This window comes from Cnephaeus nilssonii, assembly GCF_951640355.1.
Source record: "Cnephaeus nilssonii genome assembly, chromosome: 11".
In the NCBI taxonomy this organism is placed as follows: Eukaryota; Metazoa; Chordata; class Mammalia; order Chiroptera; family Vespertilionidae; genus Cnephaeus; species Cnephaeus nilssonii.
The window spans coordinates 47,748,122-47,760,790 of NC_137082.1; the positions used below are offsets into that span (position 1 = coordinate 47,748,122).

Here is a 12,669-nt window from a genome sequence, read left to right on the forward strand (position 1 = left end):
GCAGCAGTCCAGGTGAAGGTGTGGGCGTGGAGAGAGATTGAAAATGAGGTGTTAGATTGGAGTAATTGATTGGGGAAGTGACGTGGAGGGAGAATAAGTGATTGGATTCAGGATAAATTTTAGAGTGAAATCACAAAACTTCCTAATGTACTGCAGTGGAGATGGAGACGTGATGAGAATTTGGGGAACAATAGATGAGTTCCATGTTGACTTCTAAGGCTTTTACTTTAGTAAGCAGATTGGATGGTGGTTCTACAAAGATCACAAAATGAAAATATGATGATAAGCAAGATACCATTCATAACTATCTTTGTTATTTCTTTGTACTTCCTTTTATGTAATGCTGCTCCTCAAAACATTTTTGTCAGAGGAGATGGGCCAGGTGTTCTCAGGTGAGAAGGAAGCTTTAGGCTTTGATGTGTGGAGTGGACAAGACACAGTGGAGCATGAAATGTGTTATCCAGTTTGCCATTTTAAATATTTAGATTGGATAAAAATTATGAATGTGTATAATATATGCAAAGTTATATTAATATATTTGCAGAGATATTGACCTTTTAATTTCCCTGGCTGTTGTGATTCTGCTACACAAACACACAAAAATACATTAGACCCACTCTAACAAGCTAAATAATTTGGACTAATTCAAAGGTCTGAATTTCTGTGGTAGAAGTAGCAAAAAGTATTAAGTGGATCTATATTAGAAGTAAATAGGATCTGGAATATGTAAATCAGCCATTTATAAATAGAATGTCATAATCATTTAAGAGACTCAAAGATGGACCCACTAATAGGATATTGTTAAAATTGAATATTCATTTCTGATTAAACAAGAAATCTTAATTTTCTATAAATAGGAAGATATATTCTCAACTTGCTGAAAATTATCTACCAGAAATTGCTGTAAACAAAATACTTAATGATATAATGTTAGAAGAAATTCCATTAAAGTCAAGAATAATTATGATACCCGCTATCACTATAATTATCCAACACACTAGTAGCATACTGGAATAAATCATCCTTCTCATCAACAAAACTCATGCAGGCAACAAAATAGGCAGGATTCATTATACAATATTGTCTGAAAACATTCAGGTTAAAGAAATACAGAGAGCTTCTTAAGTAGATGGAATGAAGGGGCTTTCTGACTCATAATAGGCTTACTTGAAACCTCTATAGCACTGACTAGACATAGCTCTTATATTTTGGGGCATATATTAACACTTTTTTAACCCTCTCATAAACCTTATGAAATGGTTACAATTGTTATTCCTGTTTCATAGATTAATTAAACTGTCCAAGATTTTTTTTAAAAAAACTGACAAAGATATAAATACAGGCTATTTGGCTCAAAAGCCTATACCCATGGTCGGCAAACTGAGGCTCGAGAGCCACATGTGGCTCTTTGGCCCTTTGAGTGTGGCTCTTCCACAAAATACCATGGCCTGGGCGAGTCTATTTTGAAGAAGTGGTGTTAGAAGAAGTTTAAGTTTAAAATATTTGGCTCTCAAAAGAAATTTCAATTGTTGTACTCTTGATATTTGGCTCTGTTGACTAATGAGTTTGCCAACCACTGGCCTATACATATTAACCACTAAGCTTTCTCACTGGGTTGATATATTTGGTTTAACCCATAGTCCCATCATTAGCAACTCCTAGTACTACTGCTTAATGCTTTCATGCTTTTGAGACTACACTAAGTTTTATGATTACCATAATACAACATAAAAAATCTCCCAAACTTTCTCTTGCTGTATTAATGCATATATTTTTAAAGTATATCAATCTAATAGTCAATCAATAAGAAAAATGTGGAAAACAATCTCCTGCAGACATAGAATTTAAGACTTTTGTCTTTTCAGCCTTTTTCAATATAAACTCTCTAATTATCCCACTTCCATTAGTTTATAATACGTTGATATCATTAAATTAAAGCAAATGGTCAGACTCAAGGGAATCTGTATATTCTTTGTATGATCACATTTTAGTTTATAAATAATACTATTAAATTAGAATTATCATCAGGAAAATGATACTTCAGAACAGCAATACCTTGAATATTGTGTCTTTTCTAATGGAGCAAATGATTAACTTCATCAGGGTGTACGGCCTGGAAAGTGCTTATTGTTATATCTGAAAGGAATATTCATGCCCAAAACAAGCATTGCAAATAATGAACTCTATAGTTAAAGTCAATTGCATTAAGTTTTACGACTGAGTTTCTATAGTGGTGTTTTCAGGCTAACGTCATAATTTTTTTAAACATATCTTTAGCACAAAGTGTTAATGCATTTCTTGATATTAGTTTTTTTAAAGTATATAGCAAAGTTCTATGTTGATGAGCGTAAAATTTTTCAGACAGTGAAAATATATAAAATAATTCAGCTAAGATAACAAATATTACTTTCTTAATAAGTACCACACCTTTTATTGGAATTTCTACCTTTATTGTCTCATGGTGTGGGAAAGCATAATGCAGGAGAAAGAACCATAGTGACAAGAATGAGGAGAGATATGCATATTGAGTGGTGTTTAAAGATACTCTGTTCTAAAACATTAGAAGGACTATTAATGTTGGAATATATATACACAAGGGGTACAAATGAGGGAACTATAAAGTGATGGCATTGTATAAATGGTATCATTAAATGACATAAGACTGCAGTGAAATAGTCTTCCAGGACCATATGTATTGTGCCAATTGGATTCTCAGTATAATTGGACCTGTGGCTCAGGTTCATATTCTTCTATGTATCTCTCATAATATCTGGGACACCTGGTCCATTAGTTCAGTGATGTTGCTATAATTATTTTATGTGCTTTACTGTTTAAGAAATTCAACATCAGATAGGGTAAACACCCAGGTTACAGAATGAAGCAACTAACCCTGAATTTAAAACAAATGTTTTTTCTGACTTGAAGCCTATACCTTTTCCACGGTACCATGATTGGCCTGTGTCTTATTCACATTCATATTGACAGTTCTAGCATAATATCTAATACTTGTTGAAACCTGATCCATTTAATTTATAAACTGATATACCACTTGAATGAGAAAAACATTAATTTTTAGACAAAAATAATTATTTTTTATCACTGTGCAAGGACTAATTCAATTGATTGATCAATATTTCGCAGTGAATGACTGAGCTAACATTTTAGCCAAAGCTCAGCAGGACTTTCATTACATCCTCACAAATACTCCAAGGCTCATACATTTTTAGTCTGCTTTTATTTATCATGCTTTCCATAAAAATAATCTAAATTCATTTTAATCAAATTAAAAACTCTTGCATTTATAATACTTTGATGGCTACTCAATTACAGTGTCAGCGGACAGATGTGAAACTGAGCTGTATTTAGAGAAATGGCACCACTCTGAAATAAATGAGTTCAGGTGAGTAATTACATTCTAGCTCTAAGACTTAGACTTTCTAATGTATCATCTGCCTGTTCCAACAATGCAAAAAGAAGAGCTAGGTCTTGTGGAATGTTATATAGCCAAAGGCAATGAAATCACTATCTCAATGAGATATCTGCACTCCCAAATTTATACATGTTCATAATTCACAATAGCCAATCATGGAAACAACATAAGTGCCCATGGATGCCTGAATGACCTCCAGATGCAAATAAAAGGTGTGAGATTTGGAAAGGAGCAGTCCTTCAGTAAGTAGATACTTTCATAAATCCATTCTGGAAAAGGATTCACACTAAACTCTCTGATATTTCAATTCCTAAGAATTCATCTGAGGGGACCAGGGAAGGAGAAGGTCACTTACCTATCAATGTGGTAAAACAACAACAACAAAAAACAGCTATTGAAACACAGGATGGCAAATGTCTGTTCCAGAAGAGCAAGGACTGTGCTTGTTTTGCCCAACTTTTTTTTTTCATTTCCTTGCAGTGTTTTTTGACACTTGGGGAACCCTCTATGCATGTGCAGTAAATGAATATTAATAATATGAATAGAACTTTGTGTAGCAATCCATAGACAAACAATGTTGGCAGGAGAACTAATATGTAGTCTATTTAGAGATGCAGGATTTTAAATATATAAGAATAAACATGAGACTAACATAATTTTCATGTTGGAAACCTAAGTATATCTCACTGGTTTTATTGCAGTTAATGCCATAAATATGGTAGCACATGGATCCATGAAGCCCTATTATGTGGATAGTAAGGTCTTGACCATTAGCCTAGAATGCACGAACTCAGTGCCTTCCAACTATGAGATGCATAGACCTTGAGCACTTCCAGGGGTATGAACTGAAGAAAACATGAAAGTCTATACTTTCTATATGACAAAATTATAGCTAAAATACTTATCAAAACTGAATATAGATTTTATGTGGATATATATATATGCACACATTGTATAAATGTGCAATATGTACTTCAAAAACTGGAGAAACATGCCACTCCCTGTCAAATTGGTACTGGCCACATCCTATGTTAAGCAGACTTGAACTGACAAGAGGTACCTCAGAACAGATTTCAGCAATACTTGTAAGGCAGTTGAAGTCTATTTAATTTATGCTGCTTACATGTAAAAGGCAACGCATTGCCTGCTTCTCTGGAAAGATGATTCCAAAAAGGTCACTTCAAAGGAATAAAATTCATCAAACACCCCCTCCCACCTCTGTACATAATACTGCAAAAGCCTTCAGTTTGGATGCCCTGCTTCCTTTTAAGTGAGCACCACTACAAACCATCTGTAACATGAAATCTCAATATTGTCTGAAATTTTGTTTCATTCAGATGGTCTCCAATTTTACTAGTGATAACATGATCAAAATAAATGGCTTTAATTTTTTAGTATAAAGCAACCATTCCCCAAAGTCTGATTTTACTCAGTGTGTATGTATATGTGTTTCTGGGTATCTTTAATGACAAAGCCAATCTCCATCTTCAGACCAAGAACACCACCATGAAATCAAATGTCTTCTCCTTTCAAAATTGGAGGGAAATTTCTGACAAATGCTGATTGCTGCAGGAGGCTTCAACAACTCTGCTGCAGGTATCATTACTGATTTGGTAACAGTTAATCTTTTTGACATTTATATAAATGAGGGTTCAATGTGCTAAATTACTGTCCCAGCGGGAGATGCAGGTCTGAACGAACAAACACTCAGAATCTTGAGTATCAGTTAATCAGAAAAGGTAAATTATTAGAGATCAATTAGTCTGTTATGTATTTACTTCCCTGACAAATTGCAGGTATAAAATAGATATTTTACATTCTAACTCAAGGATTATAAAATATAAAGGATAAATAAAATTGCATTGAATTGACTCAACCCCTAGACTGCCTATAATTAGCTATGACTTCTTAGCACATGTGGCTGACAACATCACAAAAATCCAACAAATATGAGAACCTTGGAGTCACTATTTTCTTTGGGAAAAGGAGATCTATATTATTTGCATTTTAGCTGATATTAAGAGAGTAGCTATATTTTCTGAGGTAATTTAAACACTTTTTAGGTTTATTCTGCTCTTTAAGAATAAGCAAGAAGAGCCCAGCCAGCGTGGCTCAGTGGTTGAGCATCGACCTATGAACCAGGAAATTATGGTTAGATTCCTGGTCAGGGCATATGCCTGGGTTGCGGGCTTAATCCCCAGTAGGGGGCATGCAGGAGGCAGCTGATCAATGATTATCATCATTCATGTTTCTATCTTTCTCTCCCTCTCCCTTCCTCTCTGAAATCAATAAAACTATATTTAAAAAAAAAACATGAATAAGCAAGAAGAGCTTAAGTTATATTTCTGAAACTGAAGATCATATTCCCTCTGGAATTCTTGGGACCAAGTTTCCCAACTTGTTTTGCATTTCGACTGCTGGCCAAATACAAGTATTTTGTATTTGTGACAGCCTCTCTCAGATTATATGAATCTGGTTGATATATTTGGGTATGTTGTACTGTATTGTACTGATATTCAGAGAGTGCTTAAGTGAAATGGGCAATTCTCACTAGGTTTTATAATAGAACCTTTTAATCTCATTTCTTGTGCAAGTACATGCTTCCTTTGTATGTCATTGGGCTTTGGAAGCCTGCTCTTCTGTGGTTGGCTTAGGAACTCAAAAGCAGACTTCTTGGCTGTAGAATGAAGAATTGAAAGTTAATGTAGGGAATAACATCCACCCCAAGGAAGACCCTATCAGAATCTAGGACCATAGTGATAGAAATATCTACTGCTATGTAATGATATAAGTGCCTTGTATGTATGGTAAAATACCATTATCCTACTGAATGTCACACTATTATTTGGCTTGAATGGAGTTCATCTTAATAGCTGAGCTATGGTGGGAATATTGGCTCTGATTCCTGGGAAACTGTTCTTTTTCTTGGAGTACTGACACCAGTTAATCTTTTTATAGCCAAGCTCACTGACAGGGAAAAATTTTCCCGGTGGTTTCCGAAGCTATAAGGCAAAGTATTTCATGTGACCTTAGTTGATATTCCTTAAAACAGTGACACAGAAACTGTGATGAAAGGATGTCAGCTTTTTTTAATGTCAGAAAAGTCCCTTTGAGACAAAGCCAGATGTGTTTCTTCCATGGCTAACACTAGAACCTCAAGTGACATTGAAAAAGCAGTATTGTGCTACTCGAAATAAGCCAGTCAGAGAAAGACAAGTATCACATGATTTTATCCATATGTGGAATCTAATGAACCAAAGAAAAAAAACCCTGATGAACAAAATAGATTCAGAGACCTGGAAGCATGGAACACACTGTCAAATCTTAGAGGGAAGGCAGGGGTGGATGGGTGCATGAGTGGAAGGGGATCAACCAAAGAACTTGTATGCAACATGTATAACCCATAGACACAGACAATAGTGTGGTGAAGGCCTGGGGTAAGGGGCAGGGCAGGCTTGAAGGGGTCAATGGGGAAAAAGGGGACATATGTAATACTTTCAACAATAAAGATTTTTTAAAAATAAAATAAAAATAAAAATGGCTATTCTGACTAAATAATATGTCTAACATTGAGGCTGTAATTATTTTTACAGTTTAAAAGGATGGTTTAAATATCAACATAATAAAAGACTTTGTGATGAAATTACTTTAAAGAATTAATTTTAAAAACTATTTGTTTTACTTTATTTTCAGTGCAAAAGCCCAGTTTATAAAGTAATAATAGATTACTTTCTAATTTAATATCATAATTGCTTTCTTTTTAACCTTTGTGGGCCATTTTAGTTAACTCTTTAATAGCAGTATTTACAAAGAAGTTATTAAATATATAGCATAATTAGGGGTTGTTATATTTTTACTAGAGGCCCAGTGCATGAAATTCATGCATGGGGGGGAGGGAGTGTCCCTCAGCCCAGCCTGCACCGTCTCCAATCTGGGACCCCTCAAGGGATGTCCCACTGCCCATTTAGGGCAGTCAGACATCCCTCTCACAATCCAGGACTGCTGGCTCTCAACTGCTCACCTGCCTGCCTTCCTGATTGTCCCTAACCACTGCTGCCTGCCAGCCTTATCACCCCCTAACCACTGCCCTGCCAGCCTGATTGATGTCTAACTGCTCCCCTGCCAGCCTGTTTGCCCCCAACTTCCCTCCTCTGCCGGCCTGGTCACCCCCAACTGCCCTCCCCTGCAGGCCTCGTCCCTCCCAACTGTGCTCCCCTGCTGGCCATCTTGTGGTGGCCATCTTGTATCCACATGGGGGCAGGATCTTTGACCACATGGGGGCAGCTATCTTGATCTTGTGTGTTGGAGTGATGGTCAATCTGCATATTACACTTTTATTAGATAGGATAGAGGCCTGGTGCACGGGTGGGGGACAGCTGGTTTGCCCTGAAGGGTGTCCCAGATCAGGGTGGGGTTCCCTTGGGGCATGGGGAAGCCTGGGCAAGGAGCCTGTGGTGGTTTGAAGGCCGGCCATGCCCCCCGGCGACCCAAGCGGTGGCCCTGGTATCTGGGATATATTTATCTTCTACAATTGAAACTTTGTAGGCTGGAGTGGAGCCAATCCTTCTGCTTGCTCCGTGGCAGCAGCCATTTCTGTAGTGGTTTATTCACCTTCTATAATTGAAACTTTGTAGCCTGGAGTGGAGGCCTGGGCCAGCCAGGGCAGTTGGAAAGCTTGGCTTCCTCCATTGCCGGGGGCAACCCTAGCCTGGTCTCTCAAGCTCTGTGGCTGCCGCCATTTTTCTTGGGATTTATCTTCTATAATTGAAACTTTGTATCCTTGAGTGAAGGCCTGGGCCGGCCAGGGTGTGTGGAAAGCTTGGCTTCCTTCATTGCCAGGGAAACCCAAGCCTCCCTCCTACTCTCTGTGGCGGCAGCCATCTTGGTTGGGGTTAATTTGCATACCTGCTGTTGATTGGCTGGTGGGCGTGGCTTCTGGTATAGTGGAGTGATGGTTAATTTGCATATTACTCTTTTATTAGGTAGGATATCACTTAGTTCATCTATTTTTTGAACACATGAAGGTGATTAAAAATGTCCCTTACATCAATAGAAAAATTGGTTCATTCCCATGGTAGAATATTGTTGGAAATATACAATGCTTAGTATTTTCTTCTATACTTTTCTTCAAACTCCTTTGCCTCTTCAAGGACCACACCCAACTTCTTTCATAGAAGGTAGGGCCTAGTGGATATCTCCCACCTCTGGTTTGAACACTCTTCCAATAGAGGCTCATATCTTCACATGCTTTCTCCTCGAGGTTTAGATTTATGGCCTTCTTCATACTCCATGACCTAATGTCCACATGCATATTCTTGAATGAAGGAAGCTCTTCAGTATTTCCATGTTGATTGAGTGTTACTGAAGAAAGACAACAAATCAGAGAGCCCCTCTTTAAATACAGAGCTAGCAAATTCACTTTAGCCTTTAGTTCCCATCAATCTTACTATGTTTTTTAGAAAACCTCCCTATCTTTCTCCACAGGGTAGAATTAAAATGTATGAACTCTTTTCACATGTTCTCCACCTTACTGAAAATTACATCAATTGTGACTTGATTTTCCTCTCAACGGTTCTCAAAATGCACATTCATTTTCACCCACTCATTACCTTTGCCCTCCTGATATGAAGGAATCCATGCCTCTCCTTTTTAGGTTCTAGGATGATTCATCCTAGTTATTATCTACTTATAGTCCATTCTCTTAATCATGCTTTAACCCAACATAAAAATAAATTAAAGCCCTCTTTTGTCATTTATTCTCCTTTGGCTCTTTCTTTAGCTCTCATGTCCACCTTTTTGCTATAATCTTGGACAAATGTTTCTTGGCATGCTCTTGCCATTTTGTTCCTTCTCTGTGCTCTGAAATTTCCTTAGTATTACCCAAGGGTCCAAATAACAAGTAGAGCATAAAATCCTAGCTATTCTATAATTATTAGTGATGGATGTTCTCAGAGTAAACAGGGAGGCGAGACTGCTAAAGTAGAGTAGCTGAGCAATTATTAATATTATTTGGGGCAATAAATTTAGAAACATGTCATTGACTATTTAATGACTGCCTGTGTAGGCTCACAATGTAAATTACAATCTTCTTAAAAATCGATACTATGTTAGATTTATGTGTTACTTTCCTCAATAAATATAAAAGATTAGTCAATATTTTATAGTGGATGAGGGGATGTGTTTACATAAATGCACATATAAATACTGAGTCTCTAATTACAGTCCCTCACAGACTTCGGAGAAGCTCAGAATTGTCACTATAAGAGCACACTTTTCTTATCAGCATATCTAGTTTAAAGGACTTTTGCTGGCACAAGGCAGGATCATATTTCAATGCATTGTATCACCTAAGGAATGTTAATGGGAATTATATATTTTTAAAGTCTTTTTAATGCATAAATAATTTTCTTCTTTCAAAATAGCCCTGAACTTTAGAAAAGTCAGATCTCATAATCTATACATGAAAGAGCTGACACCTAAAAATGTTAAATAACATTGCAAGTAATATGAATCCTATGTTCTATTCAGGTACAAACTAGAACGTGGATTTTGAACTTTGACTATTGCTTTCCTTCTACCTCATCAATCAAGCAGCTCCCTGCCAGGTGGTTTACTTCTTCCAGCCAATACGCCCACTTTAGAAGCTTCAGAAGACAGGCTGAGAAAATTTAAATAGCGAGGTAAAGGTGCAGCTATGAGGTGGCAATAGGGGATGACAGTCAGCTGGAGCTACAGAAGATCAAGCAAGATGAGCAGGCTTTAAAGAGAAGGACATCACCAATCTCCCCCCTGACTCATCCTCTGGAAAGCTGGCCATAGGGGTCATTCTCACCCTACATGAAACGGGCAATACTGTGGAGACCTCTGATCCAGACCTGTGTTTCCAGGCAACCCAGGCAGCCAGAAAAATGCTGCTCCTCTGAGGCTGATTGTTGAAGCAGGGCTCATTTTCAGGCACATGGACTTCCTGAAGTCATTACTTCACTCCTTGTAGTTGGAGGCAGCCTGGACTCTAACCAACATCCCTGCAAAGACTTGAGAGCAGACCCGAGCCATTGTGGAAGGGAGGCACCAACCAGCCCTTCATTGAGCTGCCTGTGTGGGAACAGGCAGCGTGGGCTTGGGGTAATATAGCAGGTAACAGCCCACAGTTCAGTGACATCATTATCTTGAGCAAATCCCACTCATCTACTAGCCTTGGTTTCATCAACCAGACTAGTCACGTTTCTGAGGAACATCAAGTGGACCTTGCCCACTCCATGTAGAAGCAAGAACCTGTACCTTGAGAAAAAAAAATTGAAGTAAATGCTGCTCATCCTCTTCTACCTCTTGAAGCACCATGGCATCTAGGTTCTCTGGACACCTGCTGGGCCCTCTCCTACCTCACTGATGGCTGCAGTGAGTGAATGGCAAGTGGTTGACTGGGGTGTCCTGCCCAGACTGGACAAGCTCGTGACTAGCATGGAACTCAATGTCTGACCTTCTTGCTCCACACTGTGGGGACATTTTCACTGGAATGGATCTCCAGACCCAGGCGGCCATCAAAGTAGGCATGCTGAGCATGCTACCCCAGTCCTAAAGCGCCCCATGCCCTCCATCCAGAGAGGCAGCCCGAGTCTTTAGCCACATGGCCACGGGGACCTGCCAGTACAGCCAGCACCTGATTTCTGCCTTTCTTGATGACTCTGCTAAAAAAAGTGGAGAATTTAAAACCCAGAAAGAGGTTCTCTATTTGGTGGCTAACTTCACAATGGAGCACTGTGGACCAGTTGACCCACTGTGTCCACCCTGGAGACATCGGGGAATCTGATTATCATCTAAGACACCAAAATTGTTTTCCTTATCCTTGACCTCATCTCATAACTTCCAGAAGCTTTCTGAGAAGTAAAACCTGTGTATAGCTCAAGAGAGGGGCAGTACCTGGCAGTTTCTCACAGGTTGAACTGAACCATTTGTCCTAACACTTTTGATTGAAAAATCATATTTTCACATGAATTATGGAGTTACAGAATTTGTGATCCTATATTCTTCATGACAGGTTTTTTTCTATCAAAAGACTTGGAGCAACTTTGGGATTCTACGAAAAGCCACTGAGCATTATGTAATAACTTAAAGACATATTGTTCTGTGTCCATTAGGTAATTTAACATATCCATAGATTCTCATTAAATAACTGTTGGTGGAATGAACTGTTGTTTTATATCTAATTCATAAGAGAAATCTTGTTAAATGACATTCTGGAGGTTATTGCTAAAAAAATTGAGAAGAAGAAGAATATCTGTCTTATCAAGCAAATGCTTATTTTATGTCTAAATATTTTTCTATGTAATCTATGAAATAGAAAAAAATTAAATATACATACATTAAAAAAGATCTAACATTGTCTGCAGAGTGTTTTCTAAAACTTTAATAACTCAAAAGTTGGAATGTGCTTTGCTAAATATTTTAACTTTCTACTAGATAAATTGTGCATGAAGAGAAGATAAAAAGTGAATTATCACTATTTTCAAAAGATAGAACCTGAAAGCAATTTAATAATTACCCTAGTCTTACACCATGATGACACCACTGACTGCTTCATTTTGATCCTTATATTAAAAAATAATCATGTCTATGTATTTTTATTAGAATACTTTAAATTAATTAGAATTAGATAAAACTTAGATTGAAAATTAGTTTAATATCAGTTTAACAATAAAAGTAAGGATACATTTGTTTCTTCTGATCTTCCTCAATGAATTACTACATGAAGTAGGTTACTGCGTGAGATTGCTTATGTTTAACCTTTGTTATGCTCCTAATTCACCCCTTATGAATATTCTTACTTCATGTAATAAATTTTACATTTTGGTGAGGTCATTGATAATGTTTTCTAAGCTACTGTAACAAATTTTGTTAGACACAGTATTCATGCATGAACAAGTAAATATGCAAAATTTGTCCATAGATTTTACATATCTTCTTTGATAAGCTTATCAATTTACTAGAGAGCATATAGATGGGGCAGAGTGAAGCCTGCCATGAGCCTGATCATGCAGTAAAACACCGATACATGAAACCGATGCAGCAAGAAACCCCTTTATATGGTAGCAAGCATGCATACCACATATATGGAACTTTGAAAGACAGCAAATCCTCTGCTACACTCTTCTAAATGCTAAGTGGGTGCTTCTCTTTGCAATGTTTCTTTAGCCACAGAAATTAAAGCAGTTTTTCTTAAGGAATTGGAAAGGAATCTG

At 37.5% G+C, this 12,669-nt stretch overlaps 1 long non-coding RNA gene across 1 annotated transcript in view; it reads left to right on the plus strand.

Moving 5' to 3' along the window:
- LOC307106950 overlaps positions 1 to 11,445 on the plus strand; it is a 123,083-nt gene extending 111,638 nt beyond the window's left edge. The window contains exon 3 of the long non-coding RNA XR_013814164.1: positions 9,959 to 11,445. This is a non-coding gene — a long non-coding RNA (uncharacterized lncRNA). The remainder of the gene's footprint in view (positions 1 to 9,958) is intronic.
- The last annotated feature ends 1,224 nt before the right edge of the window (positions 11,446 to 12,669 follow it).